Consider the following 25,305-nt stretch of genomic DNA (forward strand, 5'->3'; position numbering starts at 1 on the left):
CTCTCTTTCTTTACAGTTTATGTGGATTTGAAATCTGCACCAAGGACCCTGAAAATATCACCTAAATAAACGCATGCATAGCTGACATTTGAAACATGGCAAGCTAACAACAACAGCATCAGAGAGAATGGACACAGCACAGAGGATGCCTGATCTCAGAGAAAAATGGAATCATCTGACAGCCTTCAGTCTTTGAAAGCTCATGTTTGGAAAAACTAAAAGTACAGAAATTATTGGCATACTGTTTATGAAAATACATTCAAACAAGAACTTTGAATGACTAGCTTAAAAAAAACTCAGACTGAACTGCAGTTGATGTTGATACTGTAATTCGACATAATCGAGTGCATTAATGATCATTATCAATGTGAGTCTCAAAGGCAGAACCAGTTGATATTCACATTGATTCTTTCATGAATTTATTTCACCCCAGTGTTCCGTGACCAACGAATTACTTTGCAGTCCAATGCTGTTGGGTTAGCAGCAAACATGGCAGTTAATTTGCACATAGCAGAATCCCACAATGTAAAAGGTAAATAGTTCGTCAGCTGAATTTTAATGCTAACAAAAACAACTTTGTGGCTGCTCTTAAAAGTAGTGCCACAGGACCTTGAGCAGGCAGGCCCAGTGTAACCTCTCTCTCCTGAAACATGGCCTTTGTCTTCAATGCAACTCTTCCTGAGCGCACACACAGTCTTCCAATTCAAACAAAAATGAGAATATCACCATTGGTCTTAAACCTATCTCCAATCAGGATAACTTGGGTCACTTAATTCATTATTCAACAGGGAAGGACGATGGTGAATCAATTAAATGCCCAGTTTCACTACACACATTAGGGTAAGGCTAAGACAGGGCAAAGGATATGGCTGGAGTGCCATACTATACTTCAAAACTGGCAATATTGCCTGCCAGCAGTTCACAAACTGACACAGTACAAACAAGGGATCGATGGTCTCCTGTCTACAAAAAGCAGAAAGAAATCCAACCAAGCCAATTACCTCTTATCAGCCGAGTACCAATCAGCAGCAGGCGTGGGTCCAAGTCCCACCTGCTCCAGAGATGTGTAGTATCATCAGAACACATTGATTGGAAAATATTGACACAGCAAGCAGCACTGAATCCCAGCTTCTTTAAGTTCAGCCAAAAATACTCAGCTTGACTAGACCACTACCTTAGTACAACCAAACAGAAAATCTGAGCCATAGAAATTTGTTTCAAGACACTAAGGCAGTTTCTGGGTGCATTACCAAATGACCCCAATAAAGGAAGCTATTGAGGAAAAATCATGAAATGGCTGGAATTATATTTGGTGCAAAGACAGAAAGCTGCAGTTGGTTACAGACATCTCAACCCCATAGACATGCCTGCAGAGAAATCCCTCAGGGTCAATATCTCTCATCAACCCGTTCAGGGATGTTATTACACACCTTCAGATCAGCTGGAACTTGAATCCTGGCCTCATGGGTCAGAGTTAAGTACACTACCATGCCTCCAGGTATCAGGCTAGGTATCATACCAGTTGCTTCATCAATGAGTTTCCATAGAAACACAAGGTCAGAAGAGGTGCAGCTGTTTGCTACTGACTGTGATGATCCATTCATAAGTTCCCAGATAAAGAAGCAATTCGCACCCACATGTAGCCAGAGAGACATTATCCAGGTTGGAGCTGATAAATGATAAATAACATCTGCGATGTGACTCCAGTCTCCTTCTCTCATCACAGACTCACACACCACGGAAACACTTCGGTTTCCCAAAGTAAACTAGTCCAATTTGCCTGCATTTGGCCCATATCCCTCTGAACCCTTCCTATCATGTACCTGTCCAAACGTCTCTTAAATGTTATAACTGTAGCCTCCTCTACCTTCTTAATAAAATCCCCTGAAAATAAAAAAAACCACACAAACACACCACAGGACAACTATTTAAAATATTTAACTAATAAAATTACCACACATATTACTAATAATACAGGGACTTGAAAGGAAATTGGACACATCACGTAAACGCCATGGTTACCAGAGTAAAACAGGTATTGGATAATAGACAATAGACGCAGGAGTAGGCCATTCTGCCCTTCGAGCCTGCACCGCCATTCAATATGATCATGGCTGATCATTCCTAATCAGTATCCTGTTCCAGCCTTATCTCCATACCCCTTGACTCCACTATCTTTAAGAGCTCTATCCAATTCTTTCTTAAAAGAATCCAGAGACTGGGCCTCCACTGCCCTCTGGGGCAGAGCATTCCACACAGCCACCACTCTCTGGGTGAAGTAGTTTCTCCTCATCTCTGTCCTAAATGGTCTACCCCGTATTTTTAAGTTGTGTCCTCTGGTTCGGCACTCCCCCATCAACGGAAATATGTTCCCTCCTGCCAGAGTGTCCAGTCCTTTCATAAGCCTATACGTTTCAATCAGATCCCCTCTCAGTCTTCTAAACTCAAGGGTATACAAGCCCAGTCGCTTCAGTCTTTCCGTGTAAGGCAATCCTGCCATTCCAGGAATTGACCTCGTGAACCTACGCTGCACTCCCTCGATAGCCAGAATGTCTTTCCTCAAATTTGGAGACCAGAACTGTACACAGTACTCCAGGTGTGGTCTCACCAGGGCCCTGTACAGCTGCAGAAGCACCTCTTTGCTTCTATACTCAATCCCTCTTGTTATGAAGGCCAGCATGCTATTAGCCTTCTTCACGACCTGCTGTACCTGCATGCTTGCCTTCATTGACTGGTGGACAAGAACACCCAGATCTCTCTGAACAGCCCCTTTACCTAATTTGATACCATTGAGGTAGTAATCTGCCTTCCTGTTCTTGCCACCAAAGTGGATAACCAGACATTTATCCACATTAAACTGCATCTGCCCACTCACCTAACTTGTCCAGGTCACCCTGTAATCCCCTAACATCCTCATCACATTTCACCCTACCACCTAGCTTTGTGTCATCAGCAAATTTGCTAATGTTATTGCTGATACCATCTTCTATATCATTTACATATATTGTAAAAAGCTGCGGTCCCAGCACGGATCCCTGCGGTACCCCACTGGTCACTGCCTGCCATTTCGAAATGGAGCCGTTAATATTCTGTGATAAATGGTCATTTCCCCTTTCCTGAAAGCTTCCACTACTTAAACAGTATAAGACATAAATATAATGGATGGCAACAACATACAAGAAGCTTGACACTCTGCAGAACAAAACAATCCACACAACTGGCAGCCTCTCCATCGCGACAATCACTGACGTACCATAGCTCCAGTCCTCGAGCATCTACAGAATTCACTGCAGCAACTAATCATCTTCAACAGCACCTCCCTCACGTACAGTTTAAAGGTAAATTAGACTTCTACGGTATTCCATACTTATCTTTATCCAGGTTAATCAATAGCTGACATTAATACAGTACTTTGAACGTTAAAATAAAACAATATAAGCACACAAAATGCGACTGCTAAGCAAAGATGGTATCAAGAGAGGCAGCTAGAAGCTTAGTCAAAAGTAGGTTCAGAACAGAGAGGCAGTGTTAGTTTAATGCAAGAATTTCAGAATTTAAAGCATGGCAGGAATGGTGAAACATTCTGAGGAAGGGTCCCTGGACTCAAAAATGGTAATTTTTATTTCTCTTGTCAGATGCTGCCACACCTTCTGAGCTTTTCCAGAACTTCTGTTTTTGATGGCGAAACGAAGGTCATTGAAGTGTGACTCCTGTCTTATTCTCCATAGATGCAGTCTGATCAATAGACTGTTTGTAACATTTTCTCAATAATATCAGCAGCATTTAGACGCAATTGTGTTTTTCAATTCAATGCCACTTTTTAAAATCCTGATCCATGTTTCTCAGCAAAGCATTCCCCTAGAGCTGAACTCACATGGCCCTTTACCGTGATCATCCATTTCCTGCTCTGGCGTCATTACCTTTCTGTCTCTCTCAGAATCACAACTGGATCATCCTTGCCCACACAAATTACCATTTGACAGACGTCCATGCCATCATAGTTCAGAAGGGACTGTCCCCTTAAGCAACACTATACCTTTCCATCAAGCAACCCCCCACACCAGAGTGCAGTATCTTCCACATCACCTAACCACTTACATCATTGCACACCACTGGGCATAGACAGGGAATCAAGAGAGAAATAATGGGTACTGGCGTTGTTCCTGACTAGGCACTCAGTAATGAACTGTGTCCCAGTTTCTGGTGCCTGATTTACCCCCCTCCTCCCCTCGGCCTTCCTCATGCCTTTGAGCTCTCCTCCTGGCTGAGACACCAACTTATACCTAAACCTTCCAAACCCTTCCACCTGTCCCTTTTCATATATCTTTCAGTGCAATGGGTCCACAATCTGAAACATGCATCGGTAACCATTTCTAGCATTTTCTGGGTTTTTTTGTTCCAAATTTCCAGCACCTGTAGCATTTTAGTTTTCATGCCAATTGTGGTTGCCTACCTGCATTATTATCGAGAAGACAACACAGCACAGAAACTATAAAAAGGGCAATTTTGCTGACTCAGGTCACTCCCCAACACTTTATACTTGTAGATGAAGTTTCAGAGGTGATCGCCTATTCAAAGCGATAATTACACAACACAACTATGTCGTTATATTTGAATTTTTTTAAAGTAGTATTTGTCCAACAAGGCTGTCTGTAAACAGCTTTACACATCATAGATTGTCACAGGCTACAAAGCTGCAACTTTGTCCAGGTTTGTATGTTAATTCCAACAAGTATAAAGCTGGTTAGAAAAGTTTCAATACTGGCATAACTTTGTACAGTTACGTACAGGAAGTTCTTGATGTTGCTCCCATAGCCTTGGAAACGTCTGTACAATTGTCAGCTACTTACTGATGACTGATTAACACAAATAACATAGAAAAGTCCAACTGGTGGTGCTCGCTTACTTTTTCAGCTCAACTCATTCAAAATTTGCCAAACCAACATAGGAAAAATTAAGGAACTGAAAATACAAATCACGCCTGGCACAAATTGTGTTTCCTCAATCCTCTCACTGAGTTTGGCAGTGTTTGTTATTTGTTTAATCGGGTTAATTGGTAAATGGACGATGGGATTTAAAGGCTGATTTTCTCCAGTAATGGGGGAGGAAGATCAGGAAGGAGAAAGAACAAACCAATGTTTGTATTGAACTAAGTTTATAAACAGAGCTTTTCAAACAAAGATGATGGTGATGACAATCTGAAATAAGAACAGAAATTGCTGGAGAAACATTTCAGGTCTAGTGATCCTTCAGAACATTTGAAAGACAGATCAACTCTTGCTTCCTCCTTTAATGAGTGGCTGACTAGCAGTTCAACATGAGGTACTATTCCTACAATGGTGACGTATGTGGGTCTTGATGGTGCTGTTGAACAAGGCTTGTTGAATTACTGCAGTGAATCACGTACACATCAGAGTGTATTATCTACAAGATGCATTGCAGGGCCTTGGCAAGGTTCCTGCACAGCACTTTCCAAATCTGCCACCATCCCCACCTAAAAGGGCAAGCACAGCAGAAAAGTGAGAACGCCACCATCTGCAGGTTCCCCTCCAAGCCATCGACCACCCCTAGCTAGGAAATATATATCGTCATTCCTTCACGATCACTGGATCAAACACCGGAACTCCCTTGCAACAGCATCCTACACCCCAGGGACTATAATAGTACAAGAAAGTAGGCCATCAACCCCTTCTCAAGGGCAAATAGGAATAGGAAGAAAATGCTGGCCTAAACAGCAATACCCACATCTCAGGAATGAATAAGTCAAATAAAAACTACAAGTGTCTGCAAACATAGTAAAATTTAGACAAGTTCTGAAGTGCACTTCACCTATTCATCCTGTGAATACTGAGTCATAACCATGGAAAGCTGCTGTCAGGTGGACCCGAAAGATCAAGTTGATATGTAAATAAAGCTAAATTTCCATGCAGGCTTTCATAATCATCTAGTGTAAACAAGTCTCATTCAAAAGACTGGATCAAGGGTTCTCAAAATTATACTTTAGGCATTGGCTCCCCCATTAGGGGCTTGTTCCTATTTTGCCTTGCCTTGTGCATGATGCTCCAGCTCTAATGAATGAAGTATTCCACATCCATAACAACAAAACTCTGATTGACACCACCAAACATAGCTCTCCTCACAAGTCACAAGCATGAAAAGAGGGCCCGTCAAATCTGGCACTTACTACTCGACCAATTACTGCTGTCCTGCCCAAAGCAACCAACCAATCTAGAGCATAGGGCATGCTTGACTGCCTGGCTGCCCTTCCAACAACTGTTGTGTTGGTAGTCTCCAAAGAAACAAATGAGTATAGTAATGGGCAAGAGGCGAATATAACTTGCACTGGACTCTGGACACAAGCAGCAAAATGAAAATTATAATGGATGGGACAAATGGACAATAGCAAAACATTAGAAAAGGTTCAAATCCTCCCATATTCTGTAGAGTCTAATCCAGTCTTTATAAATGTCTGTGGTTCTTCAAGGAATTGGGCCTCTTTTAGAAATTTCCATGACTTTTGCAGGTTTCTTAATCATACAAAAACCATGCTGATCTGCTTCCCCAATAATACATCCATTCTATTAACTTCAACTTCATGTCATAACAAGTTCCACATTCTCAACACTTTATCAGCAAAGACAACTCTTCAAAATTCCCCACTGGATTTCTTGATGACTATTTTGATCGTTTCTAGTTACTTGCTTTCATTCTCTGTACCATTTTAACAAATCGTTCATAATTTTGAAGGCTACTATTAGATCACTCCTCTTGGTTGCAAACTCCCAGAGAAATTAATCTAACAATTTGTGAAGATACCCTGGACCTCTCTTTCTGCTTATGATGTCGGCTCTTCCAGTTTCTAAGCAGATCCCAAAGCAGGTCAACAGTTTTTCTGGGGAGTACCGGTCATCCAAAACTAGGTGATTTCCTCTGTTAGTCTACATCAGACATCATAAATGAGCCTTAACCCATTTCAAGTGCAACCTCTCCTCCAATTCTCATTGCCACCACTCCCCCCATTCCCAACCAATGCATATAGTCCAAAGGTTCCTGCTGAGGTTCAGTGGTGGAGGCATTTACAATACAGGAGGCCATTTGCTGCACACCACCTACACTGACTCTCCACACATCAACAGAAAGTCCTACTCCCGAACATTCCCATTCTCTCCCTCCCCAGCCCAGCATGTCAATTTCCTTCCCATTTAATTTCCTTTTGAAATCATAGGTTGCTTCTGCCATTTTCCATCTCCATTAATGACGACCGACTTGACACTGACATTTTTTACAAACCTACCGACTCCCACAGCTACCTGGATTACACCTCTTCCCACCCTACCTCTTGCAAAAATGCCATCCCGTATTCCCAATTCCTCCGCTCAAAAACTGCATGAATCCATGTAAGACTCCGTTAACTCACTTTTTAGATTGGAATCAGTCTAAACATTATGGCACAGACAGGGAACACAGGGGGCTAACACCTTCAATATCACAGCATCTTATCTGCGCTGACACCAATTGTTAGAGTTAACTGAAAATGTAACCTTTCAAAAATGTTTTGTGATTTACACATGAAAGAAGTGAAACTATCATGGTCATTCTAACAGATGAGAGACTTAAACAATCAAGGTATTTTTCAATGTATAATTGCAGTGACATCACACTGTAAACTTTTGCTATAAATTCTGTGTCTTACAATTGTATCCTCTACAACCACCTGATGAAGGAGCGGTGCTCCGAAAGCTAGTGCTTCCAATTAAACCTGTTGGACTATAACCTGTTGTTGTGCCATATGTATTACACTCATGATGGAGACATGTGGGTGGCACGATGGCACAGTGGTTAGCAGACCCGGGTTCAATTCCCGCCTCAGGCGACTGACTGTGTGGAGTTTGCACGTTCTCCCCGTGTCTGCGTGGGTTTCCTCCGGGTGCTCCGGTTTCCTCCCACACTCCAAAGATGTGCTGGTCAGGTGGATTGGCCATGCTAAATTGCCCGTAGTGTTAGGTAAGGGGTAAATGTAAGGGTATGGGTGGGTTGCGCTTCGACAGGTCGGTGTGGACCTGTTGGGCCGAACGGCCTGTTTCCACACTGTAATCTAATCTAATCTAATAACAGGAACAAATTGAGATAAAGGAAATAAAAAAAGGCTACATGTTGCAAGTTAACCAAAAAGATTGCTTTGTGCTTGAATCCATACATCATGTTGTTCCCTCAGTTACACTGGCTTGAAATGCAATAACTCATTTTTTAACATTTTTTTTTCTTCAGGCTGGCAATGGGAATGGAACAGGTTAGGTATAGAATCCATCAACTCAACTTCAGGAATATGTATTGTAACACCAACCTGACAATCACCACCCATTAAGCAAGTCTGGAATTCCTATTTCCCACTATAACCTGTGGTTCGTGAAGTCAATGCAACAAGTCATCCTTTATAAAAATGTGTTCAGAAACCTCTTCCATGCAGATCTTTCAAGAGGGAAGGGCAGAGGGCGATCTATACACATCTAGCCTTGGTTTAGCAAAGCTTCAACCCATATTGTTAATTTTTAAAAATGATTTTGCCAAAATTAAATTTGTAATTAATGCATTCATCAGAAGTCTAAAGTAAATGCCCAGCTGAGAGCATGTGTCAGATATAACAACTTAACACCCTACCACCTTCTTACACAAGCACATCAAATACCATGCACAGCCACAGCTGATGCCCTGCTCTTTGCAGACATGCTTCTAACAGAGCAAGAAAGGTGGGGGAGGGGGGGTAAAAGTTACCATCATCATTAAGATTATTATAACATGGAGGTGCTGGTGTTGGATTGGGGCGAACGAAGTCAGAGGTCACACGACACCAGGTTATAGTTCAACAGGTTTATTTGAAATCACAAGCTTTCAGATCTCAGCTCCTTTGCCTACACTCTGAAAGCTTTTGACTTCAAATAAACCTGTTGGACTATAACTTGGTGTAATGTGACTTCAGATTATTATAAACTGCACAGAGCATTCAAATTACTTGTGTGACTTAAACCTATTTTTAAACAAGTTATTTTGACACAATGTCTTGAACACTGAATGAAGCAGGAGGGATTTCCCCAAATGGAAAGAACTGTGGGTTGTCGCTAGAGACTTTGCCCAATTGGAATAACACTTGGAATCATGTCCAGTCACGAACAAAAACTACTTACCACACTGTTCCAGGACATTGCAAAGCCCTGTCTGGCCTCACCAATGTTTTGAGAGGCAAGTCTTTCTTCATAGCCACACTCATCCCCCTCCATCGAGTTAGTTAGGGTTTGAAAAACCAACCAAGCAGCTGTGCCTGATAGACTACTGCTCACCATTGATGGAAGGCCAATACGGGGAGTAGTGTAATGGCTCTAACATTTAATGTCATGATGAACTCAGCATTTATCTGCTTCACTTTCTCACTTAAATTCGGGTTTTGAAAGGCAAACCACCTTTGAATCCAAAGGTGACTCAGGAAATACATTGTAACACACAGTGACATCCTCATGGCTATCTGCCATGGATCTACAAAATAATGAGGGAACATGCACAGACAAATAATCTGTCCCAAGCATCAAGCAGTTAGGAACCAAGTCACATTAGTCTGTTGCTGCCGGAGCTGACAGACCAAGAGATGACGTGAAAATAGTTGAGAGCAATTATTATCTGCGTCAATGATGGGAGGTGGGTCTGTTGAGGCAGTGTCCTCTTACAGCATTCACACATTCATCACTCTACAAAAGAATTAGATGAAGTGCCAGAGAATAGGCCAGTGTTGACAGCTTTGCCCTCAGATGTAAGGTGTGATATGAATCTGCCCCAGAGTTTCAATATCAGAAGCATCCCAACAGGTTACATCATTCAACAACCCTCCCACATGTTATGCTCTCAGAAAGGTGTATATTGTAGAGTCACAGTAATAAAGCATGAATGAAGAGCTAAGATAGCAACGGGTAATACATCAAATTCAATACTTTCAAATCTTGTTTTTGCACAGAACCCACTTTCTGTTCAAGACCATGGAAGGGTTTTAATTGCTGGCAGAAAGCTGAAAGATGTGTGGACTGATGGTGGTGAAGGTGGGGTTTCGTATGCTTGCCTCCATTGGTCAGAATATTGAGTATAGGAGTTGGGATATCATGGTGCGACTGTACAGGTCATTGGTGAGGCCACTTTTAGAATTCTGTGTTCAATTCTGGCCACCCTTTGACAGGAAACATGTCAAACTTGAGTGGGTGCAGAAAAGATTTACAAGGATATTGCCAGGCCCGGAGGGTTTGAGCTATAGGGAGATGTTGTACAGGCTGGGACTTTTTCTCCCTGGAGCATTGGAGGCTGAGGGGTGACCTCATTGAGGATTACAAAATCAAGAGGGGCATGGATAGGATAAGTAGCCAAATGTCTTTTCCCTAGGGTACAGGATTCCAAAACTAGAGGACATAGGTTTAAGGTGAGAGGGGAAAAAGTTAAAAGAAAAAGGACCTATGGGGTAACTTTTTCACGCAGAGGTTGGTGCGTGTATGGAATGAACTACCTGAGAAAGTGATACAATTACAACATTTAAAAGGTATCTGGATGGGTCTATGAATAGGAAGGGTTTAAGGAGGATATGTACCAAATGCTGACAAATGGGACTGGGTCAGATTGGGATGTCTGGTCAGCACGGAAGTGTCTGTTTCCATGCTGTATGACTCTATGATGGTTTTAGCGTCACAACAATTAAGCAAATTCTTTGCACCAACTGGTCTGCAGATGAAAGCTAATTTTGCATTTCTTACACAAACAATTCTGAACTATGATGCTCCCATTGATATTGATATGGTACCTTCCAGCTCACACTTCCTAAACTTATAATTCATCAGCTAAAAGGGCTTTTGTGGCACACTGGCATTGTCCCCACCTTGGAACAAGGAGGCTCAGGTTCAAGTCTTACCTGCATGGAAACGATCTCATCTCTGAACATGTTGATTCAAAATACTTCTGCTTTGAGCATTCAGGTGGCACTGTGACTACCTTTGGCATCAAAGACCTGGGTTCAAATCCCACCTGCTCCAGAGGTGCGTCACATGCTAACGAAAAGCCATAACCTGCTGGGTGTACACATAATCGGAACTCTGCAGCAAGCCAAGGTCAGAGTAGGAGCAGGATGGAAAATTAAAGCAACAAAAGACAGGAAGGCAAGGGTTCCCCTTGTGGAATGAACAGAAGTGTTCCTCAAATCAATCCCCTGTCTGTGCTTGCCATCCACACCATGAAGGAGACCACATCAATAGAAGAATTGCAAATGTCTGTGTGTTGGGTTACGTGGAAAGGTGTCATATGATAGCAGCAATACAGCAGGGGGGACAGATTTGGGGCGGTTGTGGAAGTTAAGTGGGAGGATGGGTGAGAGGAAGTGCATACATTGACAAAAAGAGGATGACCTCTCAAAAGCACCGATATTGGAGAAACTGGAGAATTTTTAAAAGTTCTTACATGGAATGGAGTGTTACAAAGTAAAGTCAAAGAAGGGGTTAGAATCCATGGTTTTAAATGATTTGTGCTCCAGAACTTGCTGCTCTCCTAGTCAAGCTGCTCCAGTGCAGTTACAACACTTACATCTACCCGACAATGTACAAAATTGCCCATGTATGGCTTGCACACAAAAAGCAGGACAAATCCAACCCATCCAATTACCAACCCACCAGTCCACTGTCAGTCATCTGTAAAGTGATGGAAGGAGTCATTAACACTGCTAACAAGCAGCACCTGCTCAACAAACACCAGTTTGGATTGTGCCAGGGCCACTCAGCTCCTGACCTCATTACAGCCTTGGTTCAAACACTGACAGAAGAGCTGAATTCCAGAGATGAGGTGAAAGTGACAGCCCTTGACATCAAGGCCACATTTGAGAAAGTGTGGTATAAAGGAGCCCCAGCAAAACTGGACTCAATGGGTCTGAGGGAGCAAACGGTCTGCTGGTGGAGACAGACTTGGCACATAGGAAGATGGTTGTAGTTGTTGAAGATCAGTTCAGTCAGTCATTGCAGAGCCAGGATTCCTCTGCAAGAGTTCTTCAGGCCTAACCATTTTTAGCTGCTTCATCAATGACTTTCCTTTCATCACAAGATCAGAAATGGGAATGTTCACCAATAATTGCACAACGTTCAGCATCATTTGTGACTCCTCAGATATTGAAGCAGTCCATGCACAAATGCAGCAAGTCTTGGACAGTATCCAGGCTTGGGCTGAAAAGTGGCAAATGGCACTTGTGCCATACAATTGTCAGGCAATGACCATCACCAATATGAGACACAATCTAACCACTACCCCTTGTCAATCAATGGTGGTACCATCACTGAATCCCCCACTATCAACATCTTGGGGGTTACCATTGGCCAGAAACTCAAATGGACTCGCCATATAAATACAGTGGCTACAAGAGCAGGTCAGAGGTTAGGAACACTGCAGCAAATAACTTACCTCCTGAATACCCAAAGCCTATCTACATCTACAAGGCACAAGCCAGGAATGTGATGAAATACTGCACAATTGCCTGCATGTGTACAACCCAAACAACAATCAAGATGCTTGACACCATCCATGACAAGGCAGCCCACTTGCCTAGCACGACTGGGGCAGCATGGTAGCTCAGTGGTTAGCACTACTGTCTCACAGCGCCAGAGACCCAGGTTCAAGTCCTAGCTTGGGTGACCGCCTGTGTGGAATTTACACATTCTCCCCATGTTTGTATGGGTTTCCTCTGGGTGCTCCAGTTTCCTCCCACAATCCAAAGGTGTGCAGATTAGGTGAATTGCCCATAGCATTAAGTGCATTATTCAGAGGGAAATGGGTCTGGGTGGGTTACTCTTCAGAGGGTTGGTGTGGACTTATTGGGCCGAATGGTGTGATTCCACACCGTAGATAATCTAATCTAATCTACATTCACCCCCTCCCCATGGATGCATGGTAGCAGCAATGTGTACTATCTACAAAATGCGCTGCAGAAATTCAAAGATCCTCACCCAGCAGCTTCCAAATCCACAACCACTTCCATTTATAAAGACAAGGGGAGCAGGTATAGGGGAACATCACCAATAGCAAGTTCCCCTCCAAGCCACTCACCATCTGACTTGGAAATATATCACTATGCCTTCACTGTCACTGGATTCAAATCCTGTAACTCTGTTCCCAGTGATATTGTGGGTGTCCCTACAGTATATAGAGTGCAGTATCCCACCACCACTTCTCTAGGGCAGGTTGGGACAGGCAATACACGTTTGCCAACCAGCAATGTCCACATCCATGGCGATATTTAAAAAAAGTGATCATTGGTTTATCATCTCTCCCCAGACACCTATTATTCTGCTTAAATAGCTAGACCCCAGAAAACATTGATTGATTGATTGATTGATAGTTCTTGCTTTGTGATCTACTCTGTCAATTGCACAGTTTCAATTTCACTTACACAAGATTAAGCAAGTATCAGGTTGTCGCAGTTCCTGTTATTGATAACTGAAATCATCTGGATGATCAATGCTCAGAGGTGTGGTTAAAAGCAGTTTTTTTTAAAGGAAATAGACGGTTAGGAATGAATTACTTTTTTAAAAGTTTTATTTCCCATACATCCTGTCTTTACTGTAGGGTCATTAGTTCTGTCCAGAGTGCAAAGTTGGTGACTGGATATGGAAATGCCAGAGTTTGGCTAAGAGTGTATTATATATAAAATGTATTAATATCAATATACATGGGATGGTGGTGTTAGAGGGGCACAGGGAGCATGGGCAAGATCTTCTGAACTTACCTTACAAACAAAGGTTCTTCATCCAGACTGTGGTACACAACACGTGTGAGGAGATGTGCATCACAAGTCCTTTAAAAACTGACCTAACTCCATGAAAAATGCAGGGAATTAGGAGTTGCCTCTCCAGGATAAATGGAGCTGGCCAGACAGGAAGTGCAGGGTGGGTGGGCTAGTGATTTTCTCCACTGCACCCTTAACCAATAATGGTCAAGTGATAGGGGTGCCAGGAACACAAACAGGAGTCACAGAATTCAGTGCTAACCACTGATTTTTCCCAAGTCCATGAAAATCCTGCTCAACAGGTTCGAGTGGCTGGATACTCTCAGTCCTCCTGTGCTAAAAATTACATTGTAACAGATCAAGAGAATAAATTGATCTCCAGAAGACACTGATGCAGTTATACTGCATGTTACTCACTATATACTTTTGGGAAAGTAGTTACAGAAATATCTTCTGTAAATTCAGACGTCGATAACCCTACTTTACACACATTCTTCCAAATTTTATTGATAGCACCTTAAATTGCTTCACCTTTGTTCTGTTCCCTTGTAGAATGGGCACAGTTGCTAAATAATTGCTTGTATCCTACAACGAACGCCCAGTTGAAATCCCTTACATGAATGCCACTCAGCTTTCTGTACAAGTGACTCCCCTACTGAAACTGAAATTTCACTACAGAAATTTCAAAACCAAATGAAACGTTCAATGCAAATAGTGAGCTTGGAAGTAATATGGTAGGTTTGCAACATCTTCAGAGTTTTGCTCGTTTTCAAGAAATAAAATTCAAGGACATTAATTGCCAGAGGTGAGGAGATCAATGGAAGCTTTACCAAAGCTGCAGCGCCATCAGTTGAGGTTCTCACCTTGAGGTTTGAACACTTATTTGCGTGACCTACTTTTTGTTTTTTTTGTCCTGGGTTTTCCTGACCTGAGCTAGTGGCATGGTAAGCAGCAGTCAGAAAGCCCCGCCGACTTTAAGATTTATTTGATAGTTGTAAAAATCTTTGCAGAGCTGCTGCAACTGCTCAAGCTATTCAAGTCTGATGGGGATTCCAAGACCAACACCATCGCTGTAGGTATCTCAGAGCATTTGCGCCAGGTGGACACATAAAAAACTTCAAGTGATACCTTCAAGCGCTCACTGGTAAAGGACAGCATTCCCACAGACACCTGGGAATCACTGGCCCAAGATCATCCAAAGTGGAGGGGCAGCATCCGGGAAGGCACCGAGACCTCAAGACTTGCCATTGGGAAAAAATAGAAGCCAGGCGAAAACAGTGAAAGGACCATGCTGCCATATCAACTGCCCCACACCCCCTTCCCATGACCACCTGAAGCCCCAAGCATAACAGAACCTGTGGTAGTCGTAGCGGTCTGTACAGCCATCTATGGACTCACCTGGAGAGTGAAGAGAGCCACCCTCATCTGCGGGGAACTGTCAATGAATGAACGATGAATGACTAGAGAATGACAGCAGACACAGATATGCAAATTTCAGAGGTTGAGTTGTGAAAACCACTTCAACTGAAAGCTCTAAGATCTCAGATTATAACAACAGGGTTCTCATTTATGTCTAACCTAGCAAGGTTGAAACAAATCATTATTTGTAAATCAATCAATTTATTAAACTTATTTTATTACCTCAGAATACAATGCAATCTTGACCAGATAGGCCAATAGGCTGAGAAGTGGCAGATAGAGTTTAATTTAGATAAATGCGAGGTACTGCATTTTGGGAAAGCAAATCTTAGCAGGAATTATACACTTAATGGTAGGGTCCTAGGGAGTGTTGCTGAACAAAGAGACCTTGGAGTGCAGGTTCATAGCTCCTTGAAAGTGGAGTCGCAGGTAGATAGGATAGTGAAGGCAGCGTTTGGTATGCTTTCCTTTTTTGGTCAGAGTATAGAGTACAGGAGTTGGGAGGTCATGATGTGGCTGTACAGGACATTAGTTAGGCCACTGTTGGAATATTGCGTGCAATTCTGGTGTCCTTCCTTTCAGAAAGATTTTGAGAAACTTGAAAGGGTTCAGAAAAGATTTACAAGGATGTTGCCAGGGTTGGAGGATTTAAACTATAGGGAGAGGTTGAACAGGCTGGGACTGTTTTCCTTGGAGCGTTGGAGGCTGAGGGATGACCTTAGAGAGGTTTACAAAATTATGAGTGGTATAGATAGGATGAATAGACAAAGTCTTTTACCCGGGGTCAGGGAGTCCAGAACAAGAGGGCATAGGTTGAGGGTGAGAGGGGAGGGATATAAAAGAGACCTAAGGGGAAACTTTTTCACACAGGGTGTGTTACATGTATGGAATGAGCTGCCAGAGGAAGTGGTGGAGGCTAGTACAATTGCAACATTTAAAAGGCATATGAATAGGAAGGGCTTGGAGGGATATGGGCAGAGTGCTGGCAGGTGGGACTAGATTGGGATAGGATATCTGGTTGGCATGGACGGGTTGGACCGAATGGTCTGTTTCTGTGCTGTACATCTCTATGACTCTATAACTCTAAAACAGTGAAAGCAAATGTGGAAGTTTCTCATCTCTCAACGACCAAAGATTCCTGGAAATGTTGCTACATGGACAAATACCCAGCTTCAGTTTCTAACGGGAGGTTACCTCGAGCTGCGTCTCAGAAAAATTGCTCCACAAAACTGGGCTGGAGAATATTCAATTTTCCAACTTGCATTCCCAAGTCTTAAGGTTTTCTCATGTCTTATTAGAAACTAGTCCAAATTAACTCTGCTGAGTTTGTTTTTGGGTGAGGGCGGTCGGTGTGCTATTGAAGTCTCAGAAGCAAGACAAATGTCCATCTTTTTTTTCTGTCCCCAGAAGTTATATTCACGGTGAACAAACAAATATATTCTTGTACAAACAATGTTATATTCTCTTATGAAAATGATTCATAAACCATGTACCTAAACATTACCATAATTACTAAAGCTATTAAAAACAAAACACTCCGAGTGGAATATTAGGAGTTAACTTTTTTTAATTACATATTACGTAGGTGTTCTGTCCCAGAGATACAATATAGATCAAGGCAGTCTATAAACTAACACCCATTTAAAAAGCACCATTCTTGTTTGAGAAACAAACAGTGATACTAAATTCAAACAAACAAAGGTTTTGAATTATGACAACTTTAAAACAAAGAAACAAAGAAAATACTGCAGTTTCTCACCTAGCAGACAGCAGGCCTTTATCAGTGCACAGTAGAATTACAACAAACGTGGCGGTTTTGAAGTAGACAAGCTGACACCAGGCTGCAATAACTGCTGTCAGCCTGCTTGTCACTGGTTCATTATCTCACCTCGACAAACGGAAACTCAGAACATGACTGCTTAAAAACTTGCTAAAGAGTGAAAATCTTACTTCAAAACTCATACACAACCCTAAAACCAAGTGGTATTGTCAAATCTCACACTCTCCTTGCCTAATTCAAATGGTATTTTGAGCTGCATCAGTTCTAGTCATGATTATTAACCAGTCTGGAAAACCCCAAAAATGCCCACACAATGTAAAAAGAGTAGAGATCCAGTTTAATAACTCTTTCTCACCCTTCATCCTAATCTCTGGGTGCAAGAAATAGCCATTATTTCTACTTATTTGTTTGTCAGATGTTGGCATGACAGGTTGGGCCAGCATTTGTTGTTCACTCCTAAATACTCTTGAGCAGGTGATGATGAGCCACGTCTCTTGAACCGCTGCAGTCCATGGGATGGTTATAATTGGGGAGGCCCAGGATTTTGACCCAAATCGTATTAGATTTCCAAGTCAGGTGAGTGGCTTGAAGGGAAACTCGCAGGTGTTGGTGTTCCCATGTATCTGCTGTCTTTGTTGCTCCAGGGACATGGATTTGGAAGGTACTGTCAGAGGATCATCACTAAGTTACTAAATTGCATCTCACACATGGTACACATGGGCACCAGTGGTCGATGGAATGCCAACCAATGGGCTGCCTTGACAATGCCAAACGTGTTGAGACAGCAGACTTGAAGGTGCACTTACCTGAGCGAATGGAGGGGATTCCACCACACTCCTGGCTTCTAGACAGAGGAGAGACATTGGGGAGTCAAAAGGCGAGGTACTCACTACATTCCCAGCCTCTGACTTGCTCATGTAGCCACACAGTATTTATATGGCCAGTCACGCTGTAGTCAGTAGGAAACCTCAGAGTAATACATAAATGGGAAATGCTTAGATTTCTTCTTCTTGGAGATGGTGACTGTCCAACATTTGTGTAGCAAAATTGTTATTTAACACTTATCAACCAAAGCCTGGAATATGTCCAGTATTTCTGTATGTAAACAGATTGCTTTAATATCTGAGGAGTTGCAAATGGTAAACATCGATTAATCCTCAGAGAACACTCTCAATTTTGACTTAATGATAGTGACAGAGAGAAGACCATTGATAAAGCAGCTGAAGATGGTTGGGCCGCGGACACTAACCAGGAGATCGAGGATCCTTTGGTGCAGTGAAAGTGTTCCTATATCGGAACCAGGAGGCCGGGCTCAAGAGCAACCTACACCATTGGCATTTAATAACATTGATCAAAAGGCTGGTTCAGAAATATCTGTCCTAATGACCTTCTGCACTGCTGCCCTGGGATTGAGACAATTGAACTTGAATTACCAACACCATCATCCTTTTGGCTAGGTGCAACTACAACCAGTATGGAGCCTTTCACCCCAATACTTCAGTTTTATGGGGGGTCCTTGGGTGTGAATTGAATTTAATTTATTGGCACGTGTACCGAGGAACAGTGAAAAGCTTTGTCTTGCAAGCAATGCAGGCAGACCACAGTTAACTAGCAAAGATAGGTAAATAAAAAGGTAAACAGCAGCAAAAACCAATATACAGGTAATGGTGAATGCTAAGAGTTTGAGAGTCCATTCAGCATTCTAACAACAATAGGGTGAAAACTGTTTCAAAACCAGCTGGTGTGTGTATTCAGGCTTCTATACCTTCTCCCCAATGGTAGAGGTTGTATAGAAACATTGCCAGGGTGGGATGGATTTTTGAGAAGGCAGGTGGCCTTTCCTTGACAGCTGGCCTGGTAGATGGATTCTCTAGATGGGAGGTTGACCCTTATGATTGTCCGGGCCGAGTTCACCACTCTCTGTAACCGTCTCCGATCTTGAATGGTATGGTTGCCATACCAGAATGCTCTCAGTAGTGCACATATCGACATTAGCAAGGGTATTCGCGGTCATGCCAAATTTTCTCCACTGCCTGAGGAAGAGGAGACGTTGTTGGGCCTTTTTAACCAATGCATCCACATAAAGAGTCCAACAAAGCTTGTTGTTGATGACCACTCCCAGGAGCTTGACATTCTCCACTCATTCCATCTCTGTGCTGTTAATGCGTAAGGAGGCATGAATAACATCCTGCCGAAAGTCAATAATGAGTTCCTTGGTTTTATGGGCATTGAGAGCTAGGCTGTTCTCAGTGCACCATTTTTCCACGTCTTCCACCTCCCATCTGCAGTCTGCTTCATTGCCATCTGAGATTCGACTGACTATGGTGGTGTCATCAGCAAACTTGTAAATGGCATTAGTCTGGTATTTGGCGACACAGCCATGGGTATACAACGAGTACAGTAGGGGGCTGAGTATACACCCCTGGGGTCTCCAGTGTTGAGTGTTAGTGAGGATGAAATATTGATTCTAATCTTCACCAATTGTGGCCTGTGGGTCAGCAAACTGAGGATCCAGTTGCAGAGAGTGGGGCTTAGCCCGAGATCACTAAGTTTAGTAATCAGTCTCGAAGAGATAATAGTGTTGAAGGCTAAACTGTAGTCAATGAAGCGGATTCTTACGTAGCTATTCTTGGTGTCAAGATGTTTTAGGGCAAGTGATATGGTATCTGACGTGGATCTGTTGGTCTGACAGGCAAATTGGAGTGGGTCAAAAGTAGTGGGGATGCTGGTGTTGATTAATACCATGACCAGCCTTTCAAAGCATGTCATGACCACCGAAGTTCAGACCACTGGGCAGTCGTCATTGAGACAGGCTGCATGAGCCTTCTGAGGCACAGAGATGATGTTGGCCCTCTTGAAACAGGCAGGGACAGTGGCCTGCTGCAAGAAGAGTTTGATGATGTCCGAGAAGACCTCTGCCAGTTGATATGCGCATGCTCCGAGTGCACGGCCTGGTACTCCTTCTGATCACATCGCTTTCCTTGGATTCTCATAAAGGAAAACCATCTTACCTCTAATACAGTGACTGCTGGGATAGGTTTGTCAGGACTTGTCGGAATAGGTGTTACTTCTCCGCTGCAATTCTGCTCAAAGTGAGCACAGAAGGCATTGAGATGATCTGGGAAGGATATGTCATCGTCTACTATCTTGCACTGTCTCTTTTTAGAACCTGTGATGTCATTCAGTCCTTGCCATAGTCGCCGGGCGTCTGTCTGGCTCTCTAGCTTGGAGCGGTATAGGTCCTTGTCTGTTTTAATGGCTCTGCGAAGGTCATACTTGGATTCCTTTATCTCCTGATCTAACGACCTCACCTAGTGTGACACTAAAATGGAGCCTTGAGGTCATGGGCCGACACCATCTCTTGAGGCTAACGCTTTTGTAAATATTTGGACCAAGGTTGGAAGAAGGTCAGGAAAGGAGAGGCTCTGGAAGAATGTAAACAGAGCATCAATAAGCAGGTTATTGTTATACGCCTCTCAACAGCTCTGTTGATGATCCCTTCCATCTTTTCTGCTGATAATTTAGAGTCGACGGATGAGGTGTAACTGTCCAGATCTGATTTTTTTTTGTGGATAGTACAGATCTGGACAATCTTTCCATTACCAACAGATGCTGGTGCTGTAACTGTATGGCAGCAAGCAGTCAATTCAGGAGCACAGGAACTTAGTGCTATTGCCAGAACGTTAATCAGTGCCCATCGTGCTTGAAGCATCTAATCCTGTCAGTTTTTTTCTTAATGGAGCAGTTTAGCTATGGAGAGAGGTTGGATACGCTCAGGTTGTTTTCTCCACCACTTCCTCTGGCAACTCATTCCATACACGTACCACCCTCTGCATGAAAAGTTGCCCCTTAGGTCTCTTTTATATCTTTCCCCTCTCACCTAAACCTATGCCCTCTAGTTCTGGACTCCCCGACCCCAGGGAAATGACTTTGTCTATTTGTCCTATCCACGCCCCTCAATTTTGTAAACATCTGTAACGTCACCCCTCAGCCTCCGACACTCCAGGGAAAAAAGTACCAGTCTGTTCAGCCTCTCCCTGTAGTCAGATCCTCCAACCCTAGCAACATCCTTGTAAATCTTTTCTGAACCCTTTCAAGTTTCATAACATCTTTCCGATAAGAAGGAGACCAGAAGTGCATGCAATATTCCAATAGTGGCCTAACCAATGTCCTGTACAGCTGCAACATAACCTCCCAACTCCTGTACTCAATTCTCTGACCAATAAAAGAAAGCATACCAAACTCCTTCTTCACTATCCTATCTACCTGCGACTCCACTGTCAAGGAGCTATGAACCTGCACTCCAATGTCTCTTTGTTCAGCAACACTCCCTAGGATCTTACCATTAAGTGTATAAGGTCTTGCTAAGATGTGCTTTCCCAAAATGCAGCACCTCGCATTTTTCTGAATTAAACTCCATCTGCTACTTCTCTGCCCATTGGCCCATCTGATCCAAATCCTGTAGTAATCTGAGGTAACCCTCTTCGCTGTCCACTACACCTCCAATTTTGGTGTCATCTGCAAACTTACTAACTGTACCTCTTATGCTCGCATCCAAATCAATTATGTAAATCACAAAAGTAGAGGGCCCAGCACCGATCCTTGTGGCACTCCACTGGTCACAGGCCTCCAGTCTGAAAAAACACCCTCCACCACCACCCTCTGTCTTCTACCTTTCAGCCAGTTCTATATCCAAATGGCTAGTTCTCCCTGTATTCCATGAGATCTAACCTTGCTAATCAGTCTCCCATGGGGAAATTTGTCAAACGCCTTACTGAAGTCCATATAGATCACATCTACTGCTCTGCCCTCATCAATCTTCTTTGTTACTCTTCAAAAAACTCAATCAAGTTTGTGAGACATGATTTCCCACGCACAAAGCCATGTTGACTATCCCTAATCAGTCCTTGCCTTTCCAAATACATGTACATCCTGTCCCTTAGGATTCCTTCCAACAACCTGCCCATCACCGAGGTCAGGCTCACCGGTCTATAGTTTCCTGGCTTGTTTTTACTGCCCTTCTTATACAGTGCCACCACATTTGCCCACCTCCAGTCCTCCGGCATCTCACCTGTGACTATCGATGATACAAATAACTCAGCAAGCGGCCCAGCAATCACTTCCCTAGCTTCCCACAGAGTTTGCGGGTACACCTGATCAGGTCCTGGGGATTTATCCACCTTTAACCGTTTCAAGACATCCAGCACTTCCTCCTCTGTAATAAGGACATTTGGCAAGACGGCACCATCTATTTCCCTACAGTCTACATCTTCCATATCCTTTCCACAGTAAATACTGATGCAAAATACTCATTTAGTATCTCCCCCATTTTCTGTGACTCCACACAAAAGCCGCCGTGCTGATCTTTGAGGGGTTAAAAATGTGTTGCGGGAAAAGCGCAGCAGGTCAGGCAGCATCAAAGGAGCAGGAGAATCGACGTTTCGGGCATAAGCCCTTCTTCAGGAAGCCCGCTTTCCTGAAGATCAAGTTTTGCACCTTTTCTAGTAGGTACATCCACATACTGAATCAGAAAATTGTCTTGTACGCACTTAAGAAATTCCTCTCCATCTAAACCTTTAACAATGTGGCAGTCCCAGTCAAATGTTTGGAAAGTTAAAATCCCCTACCATAACTATCCTATTATTCTTACAGATAGCTGAGATCTCCTTACAAGTTTGTTTCTCAATTTCCCTCTGACTATTGGGGGGTCTATAAGGTGATCATCCCTTTCTTATTTCTCAGTTCCACCCAAATAACTTCCCTGGATGAATGCTTGAAATGTCATAACCTTCAAGACCATGAGTCAAGTGCTGGGGGAAAGTGGAACTAGCATAGATTTAGAGTAGTTTTTGTTGTTGTCGACATGATGGGCAAAAGGACTTCTTGTGTAATATTTGATTCTGTGACCAAAGTGAAGCCGGAGATGGATTCACACCCCTGACTGAAGATGGATTTAAATATTTCAAGACTGGACTTTCCCACTGATTTGCTCGGCTGCCCCATCATTGAGAAGCAGGGTATTTGTCAGACTGCCTGCTAGAATTTGTTGTTCAATTGTCCACCACCATTCACAACTGGATGTGGCAGGATTGCAGAGCTCGGATCTGATTCACTGGTTGTGGGATCGTTTAGCCCCATCTCCCACATGCTGCTCTCACCTGTTTGACATTGAGGTAATCCTGTGCTGTAGTTGTACCAATCTCACTTTGTGATATACCTGATACCGATCCTGACAGGCTCTTCAGCACCTTTCATTAAAAACCCACAGATCTACAGATAAAAACAAAAGTGTGGCAAAGCTGTCCAAACTGTTACAAACACTGACTGCTGAGAAGCCACAGTTTAGATTTCTAAAAAAATCTGGTCATGAGAATGCTGCTGAAACCCCCATATTATGTGGTAGAAACAAAAGAAAAACTATATACCAAATGACTTTTAGTTGTGGTGCAGCACAATAGGAATTCCATTATGAACCAGTTCATTTGGATCTACATAGTAATACATCTTACATCATGCCACAAAACTAAAATGAAACAATCAAAAAGCAAACAAGCCAGAAAAAAAATTAACTTAAATTTATGTCTTTCATGGATATATGAATGCTATGATCTAAATGATGAGCTTTGTGTTTAATTGACACCTCTATTAAATTATGTGCCAAAAGCAAATTAGGCAGGATGTTATTCCCAAAGAGAATAATGGATCTGGGCAGGATTTGTGCAGTTATGCGGAAATATTAGATAAACACCAGAACTTGGAATGAAAGCTGCCATTTAACATTCAGTGTAGCAAGATTAATCTCATTACTGCAATCAGAAAGGTCATGCTGACCAGACTGTTTTTTCATATGGATTGTTTAGACTCTCCAGCAATAATTGCTAACTGCCACTCAGTGCAAACAAAACGGTGGTTATTAATCAGGGCTGCAAATGTGCATCAGCAAACAGAGCTATAAAACAAACAATCATTTAAAATTTTATTTTAATACTCCACAATTTTAACATGGTAAAATGCCAAATCACAGTCCTGCTGACATTTTACTAAGTATTAGTCAATGTAGGAATATCTAGCTCTACATCTAAATACTTCAGGATACTGACATAGCCACAAATGTTTATCTGAAATTCATTTCATATTGTATAGCAAGTGAAATAAGATCTGACCAGCTATTCTTCCAGTTTCTAAGAAAATCAAATTCAACTCTCAAAATGTCCAATGTAGTTGAAACACTTCTGCAATTGAAACACCTCATGTTTACAACATTATCCACCTGCTAAATCAGGTCTTCTGGTGGATGCTATGGGAAGCTTCCCTACCTCTGAGCCAGAGACTAGATGGTCAAGAAATGGGCAATCAAATGGGTTTTGAGTAACAATTGGTAAATTTTTCCAACACACACCAACTGCCAAAACCAAGAGTGGTTCCGGAGCAATTTTGAGTCAACCACAATACAGAAAGAATGTCAGTACATCAAACGTCTTGGATCCAATGTAAAACATTCATGAATTAGTGAGTGTTCCCACAGCAACACACGCAACCTGACATGAACCATAAGATGCCACCATCACTGCACCAATTCAATAATGGCCCAGTTATAGCCCCAGCTATGTCCACAATTTACCAAGACGAACCTCAACTTTTCATCAAACAATTCATTCATATCAGAAGATATTCTAAAATACAAATCCATTTCAAAATCTTCAAGCAGTAAACAGATTACAAACACCACTGTTGCTGAAAGCTCTCAGATCTGTGCAGAGAACAGGAAAATATGAACACAGGACTCCCCAGTTTCAAGGAGTTCTGAGGCACCAATGGCTACCAGGGGGCTCTGAACAAGTGAAGAGCTGAGAACCTCACCCACAGTTTTCATCCAGAGGCCAGGGCAACCTACAGCCCTGAAATGTAGTCAAGTGGGAAATAGTAAGGGAACCCCTGGAATGAACAATTCAAACTGACAAACTCTTGCTCACAATGGCTCCACATGTAAAACATCAACTCCTCAGGTCGTTCCATCTAACCTGCCAGACCAGAATCCTGCTTTATTTATGCTCAAAACACTTGCAGTTTTTTTTAAAAAAAACCCACTTTCATCTCAAGCAGTGCAGAAACTATGATTCCATACAACTTCCTTAGTAACTCTTTCCACAACAAAACTCACCATCGTGAAAACAGACTTGGGTGACATGGTGGCTCAGTGGTTAGCACTGCTGTCTCACAGCGGCAGGGACCTGTGTTCGACTGTCTTTGTGGAGTTTGCGCATTCTCCCTGTGTCTGTGAGAGTTTCCTCCCACATTCCGAAAGATGTGCAGATTAGGT

General features: G+C 42.7%; 1 protein-coding gene across 3 annotated transcripts in view; it reads right to left on the bottom strand.

The window, feature by feature from the left end:
• Positions 1-25,305, bottom strand: part of carhsp1 (calcium regulated heat stable protein 1) — a 139,219-nt gene that overhangs the window by 40,299 nt on the left and 73,615 nt on the right. The gene's annotated exons all lie outside the window — the stretch shown is intronic.

This window comes from Chiloscyllium punctatum, chromosome 40, assembly GCF_047496795.1.
Source record: "Chiloscyllium punctatum isolate Juve2018m chromosome 40, sChiPun1.3, whole genome shotgun sequence".
In the NCBI taxonomy this organism is placed as follows: domain Eukaryota; kingdom Metazoa; phylum Chordata; class Chondrichthyes; order Orectolobiformes; family Hemiscylliidae; genus Chiloscyllium; species Chiloscyllium punctatum.